General features: G+C 46.1%; 1 pseudogene; it reads left to right on the top strand.

Moving 5' to 3' along the window:
• Window positions 1-16,725: 16,725 nt before the first annotated feature.
• LOC103804987 lies at window positions 16,726-17,346 on the top strand (annotated as a pseudogene).
• Window positions 17,347-17,578: the final 232 nt, after the last annotated feature.

Raw genomic sequence — 17,578 nt, 5'->3', positions numbered from 1 at the left:
ACTAGATACATACTAGATACACCGTTTCCATGACTGAACTTGGAGGTTATTGTCTGTACAAAAGCTGCTGTGGCATTTGAATCAAATTGGACAAATGCAAGGCAAGATGTTGTGCATTGTAAATGGGAAATTATTTGTCAGTCAACTTCCTGAAATGAAAAATATTAAGAAAAAAATATTAAATACTACATAAAAATAGTAAGAAAAATTAAATGTGAAATAAAAATAGTAAGAAAAATATTAAACATTGCATAAAAATAGTATGAAAAAGGAGATGGCAGTGGTGAGGAGCAAGTCTTCCATAGGCAGCTATTACTCTTCCCCAGGGAAATTTGCCAAAGCAATACTTAAAGCACTTGAAAATGTCAAGACTTTGTGTTTGTTTTCTTGTGGTGGCAAAGGCCTGGAAAACAGATTCAGCAACAAGTTTCAGTAGTGCAGTTCATAACTAGACTCATGGCCTCAGGCAGAGGAATTTGAAGGAATGTTTTGGCCATTCTGACTTAATTTCTAATGAGTGTCCATATGGGTGGGGAGGTGCTGGCACTGATTGGGCCTTGGAGCAACTTGGGCTAGTGGAAGGTGTCCCTACTCATGGCAGGGGGTGAAACGAGATAGAATTATAGAATGATCAAGGCTGGAGGAGACCTCTTAGGTCATCAAGTCCAACTATTAACCTGTCACTGCTGGAACTCCTCAACCCTAAACAATAACCTTCAGTGCTAGATCCAGTCACCTCTTAAACACCTCCAGGGATGGTGACTCCACCACCTCCCTGGGCAATATTCCAGTGCCTGAACACTCTCACAGGGAAAACATTTCTCCTCACATCTCCTCTGACTCTGCCCTGTCCCAGCTCAAGGCCATTCCCTCTAGTCCTCTCCCTGCAGCTATGGCAGGACAGACCATCCCCCACCTCTCTCCAACCTTTGTCAGGGAGTTGGAGAGGGTCATGAGGTCACCTCTGAGCCTCTTCTCCAGGCTGATGAGCTTTAATGTCCCTTACAATCAAACTCAGTCTGTGATTCCATGTCCTGTGCTGGAGATCCACACCAAAATCATGTGGTGTTTGTCTTGAGGTGTGATTGTGCCTTTCCCCATTTGCCCTGACTAAATAATCCATGAACCAAAGTGTTTTCAGCTATTTTTAGGCAGTGTGGATCACCAAGGTGAATATAAATGCAACACTTCTTAATATCAAACCTCCTTGCCTGCTAACTGACCCCAAATTCTGTGCCCTGCATCAGGGGACACAAGTCCTCTTGTCCCCCATGACTTATGCAGCATCTGCAGTGGCAGGTCCTGTTGCTCCCAGCCCTCTGTGCATTCATATTTGATGTCTCTGCCTGCCCTTCATGTTTTATTTAATGAAGAGTGTAAGGAAATTGGTTCCTTGGCAAAAAGTGGCTTTTAGTGAGCTAAGGAGCTCCATGTTTCCTGCTGTTTTGGCTGGTGTGTGGTGCTCCTCTCCCCAGGGGCTGTGCCACTCTTCCTCAGGAGCTTTCTGAGTACTGATCCTTCCTGGTTGCTACTCTAGAAAACAAGAAGAGCTTTCAGCCCTGCTGTTGGCAACCTGTGTCCAGCAGATCATATTGTGCCCTTCAGGGAGGGCAACAAATCCCCAAACCAGATAGGAAGTGATATCCTTGTGCTGAGAGACTTTGACTTTGCTAGGCTGAGATCCTGGTGTTCCCCTTATATCTGGATTTCCATGGTGCTGTGTGTGGCATATCTTGCATTTCAGGCCAGTTCAGACCAGCTCCAGTTTGACTCAGGATCAAATTGAATCCAGTCCCTCCATTGTTTCACTGATGACTTGAATTAAAAGCTAGAATAAGACCTTTTTTTGGTTCAGAGCTGGTGTGGTGCCACACAGGATGAGCTGCATATTTCATCAGGAGATCTGCCACAGTTACTTTTATCCCCTCACCCACATGAAATATTTGTGAATTGAGGTTGTTTTCAGACCCAGTGAAAAGGTTTGGGAATGCCTAAGGGCAGATAATAATATATTTATTTTGAAAAGAGAGTTTCGTGTGTATTTATGTTCTGTGCAAGCTCTAGTAGCCCCAACCTATCCCTAAAAACTCCACAAACACAAAACCCAGACCCCAAGAGCCCCCAAATTCAAACTTTTGTGATTATTTAATGTCTTCTGATATGAACTCTTGATAGTACTTGATCTTACTGTTTTCAGACTAGCATTTTTCTCCCATCAATTTCATTTCGACAGCTCGGTGTTGCTTGAAGGAAAAGCATTCCTGGAGGACTCATAATGAATTTTCATGATCTTTCTACATGGAATATTTTATATAATCTCTTATTAAAATGTCATATTTATCAGGTTAAAAGATCTTGGGGATGTTCTTAGGATTGACCTAAAAGATGCCTTTCAGAGCATGGCTCAGGAATAGTCCTGCAGAGCAAGTCTGATGTGTAGGTAAGGCAGCAGCTATGGCAAGCTAGGCCTTATTTATTTTGTAGTCTTCAAATATTCTGGTCACTAAGGTATTTAGGACACCTATATGCATTTCCCAGGCCTTGAGGGAGTCATGGAGCAGTCACAAGGTGGCTGGATGGGGTTTTACCAGCATCCTGCTCTCAAGGGCTCCTTCTCAGATCATAGAATCATGAAATCATAGAATGGCTTGGGTTGGAAGGACCTTAAAGATCATCTCATTCCATGGGCAGGGACATCTTCCACTAGCCCAGGCTGCTCCAAACCCCATCCAGCCTGGCCTGGAACACGTCCAAGGATGGGCTAGCTGTGGATTCTCTGGGCAACTTCTGCTTACCTCATTTCAAAGATACTTAGACTTTATATATACTTTTTAGTTAAAGGACAAGATAATCAGCAATAAAATCATCAGCTAGTTATATCTCCACACTTAGAATCAGAGAATCCCAGAATGGTTTGGGTTGGAAGGACCTTAAAGATCATCTCATTCCATGGGCAGGGACATCTTCCACTAGCCCAGGCTGCTCCAAACCCCATCCAGCCTGGCCTGGAACACTGCCAGGGGTGGAGCAGCCACAGCTTCTCTGGGCAACCCGTGCCAGTGCCTCAGCACCCTCACAGGGAACAATTTCTTCCCACTATCCCATCTAAACCTACAGATGAATTTCTGTAGTACCATAACATCCTAGCCCCTCCTGCTTGGAGTAGCTCCTGCACATCAGAAACATCAGCACAATTGTTGTTCCTGTGTTTTGTTTGCTTACTTAGGGATACTGAATCCTGCTGGACATCCCTAGGGAATGTGTCTCCTCAGGATTTACCCACAGGAAGGGCTTATCCCAGCAGACTCTTGCATCTTGCTGCTGAAGGGGGATTTAAAGGAGCACCACACTCTCCTGAGTGGCTGCTGCTTCCTTATCTCCTTTGCCATTCCCCTGTTAGCTTCAGCCTCAGCAGCTTTTTCCAGTTCCCTTGCAATCTCCCATCCTTCCAGCCAGCAGAGCCATGAGCTCCTGGCTGACACTGATCCATCTGGGAGAGGAGGTAGGTCAGAGTTGGGCTATTTTGGAGCAGCACCTCGTCGGCTTTCCTGCCTTGCTCTCCTTAATACCTTGCTAATCTGAGCTTCACCCATCTGCTTGCACAAAGCTCCCACGTGACTGCAGATTTAAATCCTTCCTCCTCTCCCTTCCCCAACTCTCCTTCACACTTAACAACCAGAAAAAATTAAAACTACTTAACCCAGATGCGTATTGAGCTGATTGGTCGTGCTGATCCTTCTGCCACAGAAGGGTGAAGAGTTATGTGTTTGGGTTCCTCTTTCTGTAGCTGGAAGAACAGTGCCACTGGGTTTCTGCAGTTCTTGCTCCTGTAATGAGCAGGGCTTGTCCTCCTTATTGCACATTAACTCTTTGTGTAACAGCAGCTAGTAAACCCTGTGTTGTTTTTGCAGACATCTCAGAGATCCTCCTGAAACAACACACATCCTTCAGTCATTAAATGGTTAATTCCCATGTTGACTTTCTGGGAAGGAATGCTGATTTTTTTCTTTAATTGTTTTTCCAAGGGTGGATGTGGCCTTTCAGTTCCTAAACCAAGTGAAATTATCTAAGCAGTTGGATGTGTTTGCTGGGAGCAGCATGTGGCTGGTTCCCTGCAGGGAGCTGCAGTTGTTATGTGCTGGGGAAAGCACACGGTGAGTTGGGTGTATCGAGGAAATGGCATTGGATGCTATGAGCTGTTAACTGCTCCTGCCTAGTGTACATAGTATCAGAGTATGTTAAGGGGTTGGACCTTGGAGATCATGTCCCAGTCCTCTGCCCTGGGCAGGGACACCTCCCACCAGAACAGGTTGCTCAAGGCTTTAGCCAACCTGGCTTTGAACACTGCCAGGGCTGGGGCAGCCACAGCCTCCCTGGGCAACCTGTGCCAGTGTCTCACCACCCTCACAGGGAAATCTTCTGCCTAAGATCTATCTATATTTCCCCTCTTTTTATGCTAATTACTCCTTGTCCTGTCACTGCAGTTTCTAACATCTCAGTGAAAGCAAACACACGTTCTGAGGAGTTTGTAGTGTAAATCTCAATTTGCCTTCTTTTAGTTGAAAGGAAATTATTAGACAAGTAAGCAAAGCTTGCTAGACACTGTGCCCTTGTGCTAGCAGCTGGACATTCCTTCATCCTTCTGTGGCAAGAGAAGAGGTATTGTACGACCAGCCATCTCAGGAGGCATCTGATTTGAGTGTTTGTAGTTATTTCTGGTTGTGAAGGGTGAATGAGCTGCTGGCTGAGCTTTGTTCTCTGGTTTGAGTTGCTTTGTAACTGTTTTTTGGGCTGTGGGTAAGTAGTGGATGACAGAATTCCCCAGGTGGGAGAGTTTGTAAAATGAAATATTGTTCTCATTTCACACTCACATAGAGTAAGTTTAGATTAGATATTAGGTAGAAATTCTTGTGTGTGAGGGTGGTGAGGCACTGGCACAGGTTGCCCAGAGATGCTGTGGCTGCTCCATCCCTGGAAGTGTTCCAGGCCAGGTTGGATGGGGCTTGGAGCAACTTGGGCTAGTGGAAGGTGTCCTTGCCCAGGGTAGGAGTGGAATGAGATGATCTTTAAGGTCTCTTCCAGCCCAAACCAATCTGATTCTCTGATTCTATTTTTAAATGCAGCTTAATTTCCATGGCATGAACTCAAGCTGGTTGTACTTACCTGGTACTTCCAGCTGAGATTCTCTTGTCTGGCTGGAATTACAGGTTACTTTTTGAACTGATTTAATTGATGTGTTCACATCTTACCAGTTCAGCATGTGAATCTGTTACACAGCCATCCAGTCTTTCATGTTCGGTGTGCCAGATAGTGCAGACACTGCCTGCAGAAGAAAGGATGGCTGAGGGCTGCTGTGCCAGAGATACTCCCTGAGATCGTAACTACGTGGCTAAGGGACATCTCCATAAAGATGATAGAACAGTGTGACTCAGACACATTTCCTATGCCTAGAAAAAACATTTAGAAGTAATGGAAAGTGTCTGCAGGAGAAACTTCTGAGGCTTACAGGTGGTTATTGAAATATAATTTCCAGAACAGTTAGATTCATAATATGTTAAGGGGTTGGAATGGAGCTTAGAGATGATCCAGTCCCAACCCCCTACCCTGGGCAGGGGCACCTCCCACCAGAACAGGTTGCTCAAGGCTTGATCCAACCTGGCTTTGAACACTGCCAGGGTTGGGGCAGCCACAGCCTCCCTGGGCAACCTGTGCCAGTGTCTTACCACCCTCATGTTAGATAGCAAGATCTGAGTTTCTTATCTTTCCTTACTTGTGAACAGAATTGATCATTACTTCAACCTGAGAGGAATATTTAAAACATGTTTTGCAGATTCTGAACATGCTGTAATGACTTGGAGTGATTCTACTTGTGGCCTGGGAATTTGTTTGACCCATACTTGATGGTGCACACAGACACCATCACTGTCAGGGTGGAAGCAACTGTGTTATCACTGTTGTTTTGTGATCTTAAAATATCTGTCAATTAAGACTGTTAGGAATGCCTCATGTTTTGAGGATATTTGTGGTTTCAGTGTCCAATTGTTGTCAGCAGCAAGATTGAAATGGGATTTGCTGGTGTCACAGGAGAATCGATGGGAGAGATGTCACATCTGATGTAAGTTGGGAACAGCTGAGTAGGAATAGTCAATAGCTTTAAAATCTGGAATCTGATACAGAGATAAAGCTACTTTTCAGCTCTGAGGGAGGATTATCTTGGGGTTTTGGAGTCCAGAGTCTGAAATTTGGAGTTTGTTGTAATCAGTGTCACATTCAGTGGCAGCAACAGCCCCAAGACACCAAGTAACCATCATGAAATTCCCTATAAAAGGCCAGAAATAGAGGCTTTTAGAGCACAGAGCAGAGCTGCTCTGAGTTGTTTGGCACTCTTTTTTCAGCACTCTTGCTGTCGAAGGAGGAGATGCTGTGTGGTTGGACTGGGGAGGGAATTTGTGTCTCCAGCCACACTGGACTGTGCTGAATGAACACGAGTGTGTTTTTGTCATCAAGCCCAAAGCCAGCAGTGGCAAATGTCCACTGCAAACAGAGAGGTTTGGCATCCATGTGATTGAGAGAAAGAAGTGGCTGAAGTTTGGCTGAGAGGGGTTTTCCTGCTTTTAGCATTAACCACAAAAAGGAAGATGCTAGGGCAGCTCATGTGACTTGTCAGGAGATCTGGCTCTAGTTAGACAAGTTCCCACTGTGCAGCTTGTACATCCATAACTTGTTAGCAATTAGAATTATTTGGGCGTTTTATCCTTTTTCCATCCTCTCCTGGGTTTCTGGTTCTTCTAGACCAACTATACAGTGAGTCTTGCTCTCCTTCCTGCAGGTATATGTCTTCCAGAGACACAGTACAGCTCTGAGCAGGTATTGCTGGAAAGAGAGGACAATGTGTTCAAAAATTGGGACTATTTATACCAGAAATAACCTTGAATATTTGTGGTGTTCTGCCTTTCAGACCAGGGATCAGTATGTGTTATCTGAAACTGAATTAATAAGGGCAAACCCAGGGATATTGTTTTGTTTTCCAGGAGGAACAGCCTTGGAAATGAATCATGCTGATGGTGTGTCTTTTGGGTGGGTTTATGCATAGTAAGAGCTGAAATGCAGAGAAGAACATTGTGCATGAAGATCTATAGATATTTATATTGCAGCTTTTGAGGCTTGGAGCTTTTTTGATGTGTGTTTGAGGTGCTGAACTTCAAAAATAGGGTATTTGAAATGAAATACTTGTATTTCTAATGAAATGCAGCAATATTATTGTAGGCTGGGATTCCTAGTGTGAAAACTAAGCTTTCTTTTGCTTTAGTTGTAACTCTGGGCAAGGCAGTTTGGAGGCAGCAACTGCTGTGGTCTGGCTACTGTCTAATACATGTCCAGTACCAAATCCAGGTATTAAGAAATAGGACAAGTGATTGATTTAAGCCTTCAGTGAGGCTCTGTTTGCACTGTGGTTTCTGCCAGTTTGCCTTTGCCCCATCTACATGACTGGTTTGGCAAATTCTGCTGGAGTCTGCACTTTAGAGCCACATTACCATCAGTCACAAGACCCCTCAGTTTCTTTGGGCACAACTTCCCTGTCTCTTTTCATTCCTTTTTTGATTTTAAATCCCTGCTATTACTTAGATTCCCACAGGTTCACCACAAATCTGACTTTCTAACAATAAATGACTTCTAGGTAAAAAAACCACACCCCAAAACACCTGCACTAACTGAGGTAAAATATGGAACATGCTGTAAACATTTAGTCTCTCCTCATTTTCCTGTTTCCATCCTCTTCTTGTAGGGCAAACCTCACTTTTCCTGCTTTTTCAGCAGTTCATGTTTTCCTTTGAAAAGAAAGAGACCTGCAAAGGTCTTTTATTGCTTGTCTATGAATCTGAGGAGGTTTGGGTAGTCTCAGGAGGAAGGCAAAGAGTGTTGCGTGCTTGTTCGTAGCAGAGTTAGCTCTGAGGTTGCACGAGGACACAGGGCTCTATTTCCAGCTCTGCCCTGTCTCTGGCTGACCCAGATCCCGAGGCATTGCATGGATGTGTGTTTGGCTGTGTTGGAGACGAAAGCTGGAGCTTGCTGCTGCCCAGCACAGAGCCCAGAAACACTTAGGGTTGCTTCAGTCCAGCACTGAGATGTGTGAGATTTGAGCACAGCGTGTGGTGCCCCTGGATGGGTTGGTTGGTTTGTCTATAGCATGGAAGGGACTGAGGTGGTGAATGGGTTGATTCTGCTCTAGAAAGCTGCTGAAGAGTTAAAGACCTTGGTGGCTAAGCAGAATACTCATAGAATCCCAGAATGATTTGGGTTGGAAGTACCTTAAAGTTCATCTCGGGTGTAAGGACAAAAGGTGGGAGCATCCACCTTTTTGGTTATAGGACAGGATAATCAGCAGTAAAATCATCAGTGGGTTATATCTACACGCTTAGAATGGAGACACACACAATAGTTTGGGTTGGAAAGGACCTTAAAGCTCATCTTGTTCCACCCTTTGCCAGGGACAGAGACACCTCCCACTGGAGGTTGCTCCAAGCCCCATCCAACCTGGCCTGGAACACTTCTAATGATGGGGACCTCCAAGGATTAGACAAGCTGCCTGTTCCACTGCTGTCCCTACCAATTAGAGGCACAGAATCATGGAATGGTTTGCACTGGAAGGGCCTTTAAAGACCATCTCTTTCCACCGTCTGCCATGGGCAGGGACACCTCCCACTAGAGGTTGTTCCAAACCCCATCCAACCTGGCCTGGGACACTCCCAGGGATGGGGCAGCCACAGCTGCTCTAAGAAACTTGTGTCAGTGCCTCACCACCCTCACAGTAAAGATTTTCTTCCCTAATACCCAATCTGAATTTACATTTAAGGATTTATGATGCTCTGTTAATATTTTCACCCTTTGCATTCATGGTGAGGAGTTGGAAGATGAATTTCTATTGCAGCTGATCAAAAATAAGCTCTTACTGTTCCCACTTGTGTTGTATTCCATTAGGATTGAGACATTAGGGTTGTGGAATGGAGCACAAAACAAGGTAGGTGCTTGGGCTACCCCTGCCATGGGCAGACAGCCCAGAGCCTGTGGGTGCCAGGTGGGGCTCTGGGCCTGGTGCCTGACTCTCCCTCCCCTCTTTGAGACTTCCCAGTCTGAATGAATTGTTTGTAGCTTAACCCAAAGGCAGGCTCTGCCCTCCCCACCCCATCCTCTCCATCCCCAGATCCTTGGAAGCAGGATTTCCGTGCTGTGAAAACAAAAGCTCTGCTTAGCAACTGCTCCAAGGTTAGGTGAAGCCTTCTCAGGAGTGTTTGTTGGTTTCTATAACTACTTCCAAGCCCAAGGAAGAAGGGAGAGGAAGAAAGTTGAGCCAGAGAGATATGTAGGTGTATGAATTGTAGAATCCCAGACTGGTTTGGGTTGGGAGGGACCTCAAAGACCATCCACTTCCAACCCCTGCCATGGTCAGGGACACCTTCCACTAGGTCAGGTTGCTCAGAGCTCTGTGGGGGTCTCATCAGAGCAGAGTAAAGGGGCAGAATCACCTCCTTCAACCTGCTGAAGAAACAAAGGGATGAGCCTTCCTCAGGTTTGGAGGGAAAAGGGGTCTGTATCACCTAGCACAGAGCATGTGTGTGTAGATACCTATAGACTTATAGTACAGGTGATGCTTTTCCCTGACACACACCCACTGGCAGTGGTTCCCATCTGGAAATGAGCTGCTTGACTATTCAGATGTGCTGCTAGTACTTTCAGTTTTAAATCCACTAACATCTGGGCTTGTGTTCAGAGCTGTTACACTGAGATCTCAGCCTCTGAGTGGATTCTCATTTCTGGCTTTTGTATTGAATCAGGACAGGAAATATACAGTAAGGTTTTTCTTTCTTCTTGCTATGATTTAGGCAAAACTCCTGCTCAGGGATTTGTGGAGCATGCAGGCAGGGTTTTTCTCTCTTTGGAGCTGTTCAGAGTCTGTGGGTGTTGCTTTGCTATCAATCTCTGCCTCATTTCAGAGAAGTAACTCAACTTGCTCTGACTTTCTACCCACAGCACAGTGTTTTCCTTCTGGGACTGACCTTAGAAACCTATCTTGGAGCTTCATGAAACTCGTAAGCCCACCAGTGCCTCAATTTTATTTGTATTTACAGTCCAAAATTGGAGCTGTTCAGAGTCTGTGGGTGTTGCTTTGCTATCAATCTCTGCCTCATTTCAGAGAAGTAACTCAACTTGCTCTGACTTTCTACCCACAGCACAGTGTTTTCCTTCTGGGACTGACCTTAGAAACCTATCTTGGAGCTTCATGAAACTCGTAAGCCCACCAGTGCCTCAATTTTATTTGTATTTACAGTCCAAAAGCAGCTGGTATGTTTTGTTTTACAATGCCAACTCTCTTTCTTGCTGGCGGTGCAGCCTCTTGTAAGGGGTGATCCTGCTTTGGAGGCAAAGCTGTCCTGGAGGGAGGGAAACAATTCAGTGTGTTGACTGAGAGCTTGTTAGTGCTATCCAGCACATCATTTGTGGCAGGCATCACCCTTTTCTTGTAAATTGGTGTGCAAAGGTGCTTGTCAAGCACAGGATGTCCAGTTATTGAGGTGTCAGAGGGTTATTGTTCACGGTGATTAAATGCCCATGGAGGAGGTGACTCTAGCAGTGACTCAGACTCTGCCTTTGTGGACAGTTTGTTTTGTGCAGGACACTCAGTCTCTGTAACTTCTGCTCCCTAGTGGGGTTGAGGAATTTACTCTTGCATTAGTTTCTAAAGCATCAAAGCTTCAATCCTTAGAGCAGTTGGTTTTCTCCTGCTTACTTGCTTAATTCACTTGTGGGTTGGTTTCTAAAGCATTAAAGCTTCAATCCTCCAAGCAGTTCTTTCTCTCCTGCTTCCTTGTGTGCACACATAACCGGTGTGAGTCTCAGAGCTTGTTTTCCAGGGGACAAAATATCACTGTTGTATCTTCCACCTGTGCTTATCTAACCTGGACCTTGCTCTATTTGTCACTAATAGTTGTATTGTCTCAGTTTCTCTGGGGTGTTTGGAAAGGATGCTCAGAGTTGGAAGGGTGAAGGAGGCTCAGGGTTGTGAGGATGAAGGGTGCTTAGGGTTGCAAGTGAAACACACCCACTTCCTCTGAAAGGGTTTGAACATCTCCCTGGCTCCTGGTGAGGAGGAGATGGCTGATTATTTTACTGAGTTCTATAGTGACTGTTGCCTAGGCAGCAAAGCTTAGAGGGTAAAAGCACAAACATGAGGAGGACATGATTCAGTTTGGGAAGACTTAGTCTTTCTTCAGTTTGCTCTCAAAGTGCTATAGAAAGAGTTTGGAGATGAACAAACTGGTTTTGGAGGTCTTTTTTTTTTTTTCCTGTTTTAAGTGGATATGGTTTTGTCTCATCAGTGTTAATTGTGAGGCTGAATGTTTTCTGCTTGCAAGAACCCCCTGGGGTCTGGGATCCTCAGCACAAGAGTGACATATGCCCATGGAGAAGGTCCAGAGAGGGTCGTGAAGATGCTCCAAGGGCTGGAGCACCTCTGTGTGGAGACACGTTGAGAGCTGGGACTATTCAGTCTGTGGAAGAGAAGGTTCCTGCGAGACCTTAGAGCCCCTTCTAGTGGCCAAAGGGTCTCCAAGAGAGCTGGAGAGGGACTTAGGACAAGGCATGGAGGGACAAGACGAGGGAGAATGGCTTCCCACTGCCAGAGGGTAGGATTGGGTGAGGGCTGGAGCACCTCTGTGTGGAGACACGTTGAGAGCTGGGACTATTCAGTCTGTGGAAGAGAAGGTTCCTGCGAGACCTTAGAGCCCCTTCTAGTGGCCAAAGGGTCTCCAAGAGAGCTGGAGAGGGACTTAGGACAAGGCATGGAGGGACAAGACGAGGGAGAATGGCTTCCCACTGCCAGAGGGTAGGATTGGGTGGGATATTAGGAAGGAATTCTTGACTGTGAAGGTGCCACTGGTACACACTGGCACAGGTTGCCCAGAGACACTGTGGCTGTCCCACCCCTGGAAGTGTTCCATGCCAGGCTGGATGTGGCTTGAAGCAACCTGGGCTAGTGGAAGGTGTCCCTGCCTGGGGCAGGGGATTGAAACTGGATGATCTTTAAGGTCCTTCCAGCCCAAACCATTCTGTGATTTCATGATTTTAAGTGTGGAGATAAAACCATCTGATGACTTTATTGCTGATTGTCCTTTAACCATGAGGACACCCTTTGGTCCTTGTGCCCAAGCATCTCAGCAAAGCAATGCCCCAGAGAACAGGTCATGGTATTCCAACCTCATACATGCAGTTTAAAGTGATGATGGGAATTACTCCCTACATTTTGAACTAGCCTACATTTTGAGTGCTGGGAACAGAGGAAAAAAGGACATGAAAACACGAGGAGGTGAGACTGGAGCCCTTGATGAGGCTATTTCATCCTGCTCAGTCTTGTGTTGCTATTTTGAGATACAGGTTTTACATGGCATCATTATCATAGTGCAATTGGTATTATTATGATGGTAATCACATTGTTATTTATAATTCCTCGCTGTATTTAGGCTCCTTAAGGAAGCAGCTCTGCTGTGGATGGAGGGTGTCACCTGGCCCTGCCTAAAGAACCCATGTTGGAGCTGGGGAGGATTGGGTGTGTGCCCATCCTGGTGCCTTGCTGGGGCAGTGGGACCAAGCTAAGCCTGTGGATGTGGCCTGGCAGCAGCTGATGCTCCTCACCTTGTGTCTACAACTGTTGTGGAAACAAGGGGCATTGAGGGCTGTTAGTGTCTGTAGACTTCCTGCAAACCTCACCCAATCAAACTTTCATGAGTACACCACAGGGAATGAGGAATTGTTAATGCGACAAGCTGGAAGGTGTCAGTAAAGAAGCTTTTTTGCTATTCCTCCCCCATCCGACAGGCTGTGAAATAGATGTTTCAATGATGGGTCTTGGTAGAGACTTTAGTTAGTTTTCCTCATTTCAGCTCAATGAAGACAGCTCTGTGGCCTGTGGCCTTGGCAGGGTGTTATCTTTCCTCTGAGCCTTCCTCCCATGAGTATCAGTTACACTGCTTTTACAAGAAGTGCTTGATAGTGATTTACACACTGGTGGTGTGATAGCAGTAGGTTGGGATTGCACCTGCTCCCAGAAACATCAGCTGTGAGGGCTGAAGCTTTCTGCTCAGTAGCTCCTTGGTGAACTCCACACCATTGTCATTCCTCCCTCCTTTCCTCCCTCCATTCCTCCATCTATCCATCCATTTCTCTATCCATCCATCCCTCCATCCCCAGAGGCTGAGATGGGCTGGAAGTCTGTGCCTCTGTGTGTGAGCTGGGATTTCTCACTTTTGAAACCAACTAAGACTCTTAGGAGATAGATTTATGTTTCCTATCTCATAAAGACACAAAAACTGGGAGTCAAGCAAGCTATACTCTTCTGTGTGGTACCTTTATAGCATCACTGATGATGAGTTTAAAGCCTGAACACATTCCCAAATGGATTGTAGTTTTTAGCAATATTGCCAAAACCTGCATGACACACACATTTGCTGTTTCTTCTAAGGCTTCCAGGCCAGGTGCCATGGGGTCACACCAGCATATTGTGATTCTTGTGCCAGTATGAGAGTACGATTTGCATCTGGCAGCAGGTTTTTCCACACAGCTCATCTTAAAAACCCTCTGGCAGCTTTGCAGGGTAAGGAATCACAGAATGGTTTAGGTTGGAAAAGAACTGCAAGACCACTGAGTCCAACCCAGCACTAACCATGCCCCCAAGTGCCACATTCATATGTCTTTTAATCCTCCCAGGGCTGGTGTCTCCACCACTGCCCTGGGCAGATGTGACAGGGCTGGACAGCCCTTTCCATGAAGTGATTTTCCCTAATATCCAATCTCAGCCTACCCTGGTGATGGAGATGTAGTTTGAAGGTTGACTACAGACCCTGAACAGTGATGGATGCAGTGTGTTTTGCTACTCTGATTCCTGAAGAAGGTTGTCAGGGGCTAGAGTGGAACCTGGAGTGTTGGGAGGATAGCAGTTCTGGGTTTGGGAAACTTGGATTCAGCCACTCCAGTGTTTAAAACTGAAAAGGTTTGATAGTGCCCCACCTCGTAGCGCACGCAGAAAGCTCTGCCCAGCCCCAGAGCCAGGCTGGATTTGTACCACAACCCTTGGAGAGGCAGTGATGTGGCTGTGAAATGGCTTGGGAAACTGAGGCCCTGCTGCAGACCAAGAGCCCAACTGGTGTCACAACATTAAAAAACAAATAACTTATGTCTTTATCAACATTCTAAGGCACCAATCTCAGAAACAAGTAAGTCTATTAGTGTTGGCTGTGAGTTTCTGCTGCCAGTCCCAGATTTGAGGTGCCCTGTGGTACCAGGAGCACACGGAGACCAGCACAAGGGAGAACTGAGCTGCTCTCCTTCAGTCACAGCCTTGTAGCAGCTTCTAATGTGGGTTACCATGCATAATTCAGTCCGTCCTTTTTTCCATGTTCAGAGCTCTGTAACTAAATACTGATTTGCTAAACACAGCCTGAATAATGAAGCAATCTGTGGCTGAAAGCCTTCCTGTGGGCTGGAAAAAAGGCAGGACATAGAAGTGTATCCTCTCTGCTGCTCTTCTAAACAACACAGATATTCCCTAGGTGGAAGAGTCATCTTCATCCTTGGTTGCTCCATATATGTGCATGCTGTGGACAGTAAGTAGAGGTGACCTGTACTGCCAGTCCTTCCACCAGGGCACTTTCTTTTCTCTGCCATCATGGTTCATCCCACACAAAACCAGATTAAAACCTGCACCTTGTGTTTCTTGCTGAGTTTGGAGATAAGAGGTCAAAAAATATATTGATGCGCAGTGTGGTCATGAGGTCTGGAAAGTATATTGTATGAGGAAGGGTGAAGGAGTTGGGTTTGGTTAGCCTGCAGAAGAGGCTCAGGGGTGACCTCATGGCTCTCTGCAACTCCCTGACAGGGCTTGGAGAGAGGTGGGGGATGGTCTGTCCTGCCATGGCTGCAGGGAGAGGACTAGAGGGAATGGCCTTGAGCTGAGCCAGGGCAGAGTCAGAGGAGATGTGAGGAGAAATGTTTTCCCTGTGAGGGTGTTGAGGCCCTGGAATATTGCCCAGGGAGGTGGTGGAGTCACCATCCCTGGAGGTGTTTAAGAGGTGTCTGGATCTGGTGCTGGAGGATATGGTTTAGGGTTGAGGGGTTCCAGCAGTGACAGGTTAATAGTTGGACTTCATGATCTTAGAGGTCTCCTCTAACCCTGATGATCCCATGTCCCACTTTGACTCAAATTGTGCCAGTAGTGCAGATTATTTTGGTTACCACAGTCACAGCTTTGCACCCTGTGGTGAAACACAAACACTTGGTAGCCTGTAAGAGGCTAAAAATATTCTTGAAGCTGATAAAGGCTTGATAGGGCTTTTGCAAACATGAAGTGGTTTTTTAGCCATGCTGTTACTCTCCTTAGGTCACTTGGTGTTTTGAATGCTGCAAGAGAGCTGTGGGATGGCAGGCTGGAGGCAGAGGTTCTCACTGGTTCCTCTCTTTGCTCTGGGGAGGTTGGTTGGTTGAATAAATACCTCAGGCCTGGGGATTTGCTGGTGGTGATCACTGCTCATGTCTCAGAAGTTCAGGAAGAGGTTCCAGCAAGTAACATCTGTTTTCTTGCAACTTTTCTATTGGAAGCAGTCAGCTTTTCTAAGCTGTTTTTGTAACTCATTTGGTATAGAAGTTTGTTGCCCTAGTTCCTCTTTCTTTTAAAAAGTTTTGTTTTCCTCATGGTTCCCTTTTGTTTTAGCTGATGACATGCATTTCTTGGAGTTGTAGCAGTATACCATGGAAACAGTCAAGTTTACCTCTGTGAGCTGCTAAACCTCTGCTTGAGTCCTAGAAACCCAAATGCTTTGGTTTGTTTTCAGGCTAATCCACTTGGACATTGATTTTCCTACTGGTGTTTTGGCCCAGAGAGTGAATCTTTGCTTATCTATGTCATTGTTCTGCTGCTGGTGATGTGATACACTAGATGTGGCACCTGGAGGTGTTCAAGGGAAGGTTGGATGGGGCTTGGAGCAACCCGGGCTGGTGTAAGGTGTCCCTGCCCATGGCAGAGGGTTGGATGAGATGATCTTTAAGGTCCTTCCAGCCCAAACCAGTCTGATTCTATGATTTTTGCCTCACACAATGAAAAACAGGCCTTGTACTCAATCACTAGGTGCAACATCAAGATACCAGCATTGGTATGTGGATCCTTAAATCCATGATGAGAGCTGCATAGTATTAGAAAAATGTAACAAATACAGAGCAGGAAGGAGTCTTCCCACAGCTGCAAAGTGGTCTGAAAGCTCTTAAGAAGTTGGTAGCAAGTGGGTGAAGTACAATGCAGTGTGTACCACTCTGGAGCTCAAGTCACTTTGTTTTTAAATTCAGAAAAGACAAAGCTTTTCTAGCTGTCCTGAAGGAATGTTGTTGCCTGTGAATTGCAAACTATGGGTAAATGCTTATGCTAATGGCCTGCTTTGGGTTTCTCTCCTCCCCAGGAAGAAGAATGCCAACATGAATATGAAGTGAAGCGAATATGAAGTGAAGCATGTCCTATGCTGGCCCCGGCACCTGGATGCTCGTGTGGGCTGGGTAGAGACGGCCATTTACCTCTGGCCAAGCTGCTTCCTTTGACAAGATGAAGCCAAAGAGGAGCTTTGAGCCATGGTGGAGTGGCAGTGACTGCTGCCCAGTTTAAAACCAGCCTGTGCCCAGGCTGCCGGCGAGATGAAAGAAGTGGTGTTGTGGTCACCTGAGGAGGTGACCAACTGGCTAACGGAGAATGCCGTGCCGGAGTACTGTGAGCCGCTGAAGAGCTTCACCGGGCAGGACCTCATCAACCTGACCGAGGAGGATTTTAAGAAGACACCTCTCTCCAGGGTGTCTTCTGACAGTGGGCAGAGGCTGTTGCACATGATTGAGACTTTAAAGATGTCTCACCACCTGGAGGCTCACAAGAACGGCCATGTCAACGGCCACATCCGCATCGGCACCGCCACGCGCCAGAACGGCTTCGGCGCCAAAGCCAAGCTCAATGGTATGCCAAATGGCTTCAAGAAGGAGATGATCAAGATCCCCATGCCAGAGCCAGAGCGCTCCCAGTATCCCATGGAATGGGGCAAGACTTTCCTGGCTTTTATTTATGCACTTTTTTGTTTCGTCTTCACCACAGTGACTATCTCGGTGGTCCATGAACGAGTGCCTCCCAAGGAGGTGCAGCCTCCCCTCCCAGATGCGTTTTTTGATCGCTTTGATCGGGTGCAATGGGCTTTTTCTATCTGTGAAATCAATGGCATGATCCTTGTAGGACTCTGGTTTGTTCAGTGGCTGCTCTTAAAATACAAGTAAGTAAAAACCTTGTGAGAACTCACTGTTTCTTGGAGGGCAGAGACTGGTTTGCATCCAAACCAAATGAAGCTTCTTGTGAGCTATTTTGGTGTCTGAAACTGAAATAGGTGTCATGCAGTGTGAGCTGCTTGTGCAAAAAGGCAGTTTAGTCCAGCTGTTATCTAAGAAACTAAGCAATACCTCTGGTCATGTTCTGCTGCACAATTAGAATGATAGAATCATCAGGGTTGGA

Source organism: Acanthisitta chloris, unplaced genomic scaffold, assembly GCF_000695815.1.
Source record: "Acanthisitta chloris isolate BGI_N310 unplaced genomic scaffold, ASM69581v1 scaffold25726, whole genome shotgun sequence".
NCBI classification, from domain to species: domain Eukaryota; kingdom Metazoa; phylum Chordata; class Aves; order Passeriformes; family Acanthisittidae; genus Acanthisitta; species Acanthisitta chloris.
Note: the sequence above shows the minus strand (reverse complement) of the source record. Positions and strands in the feature narration are given on the sequence as shown.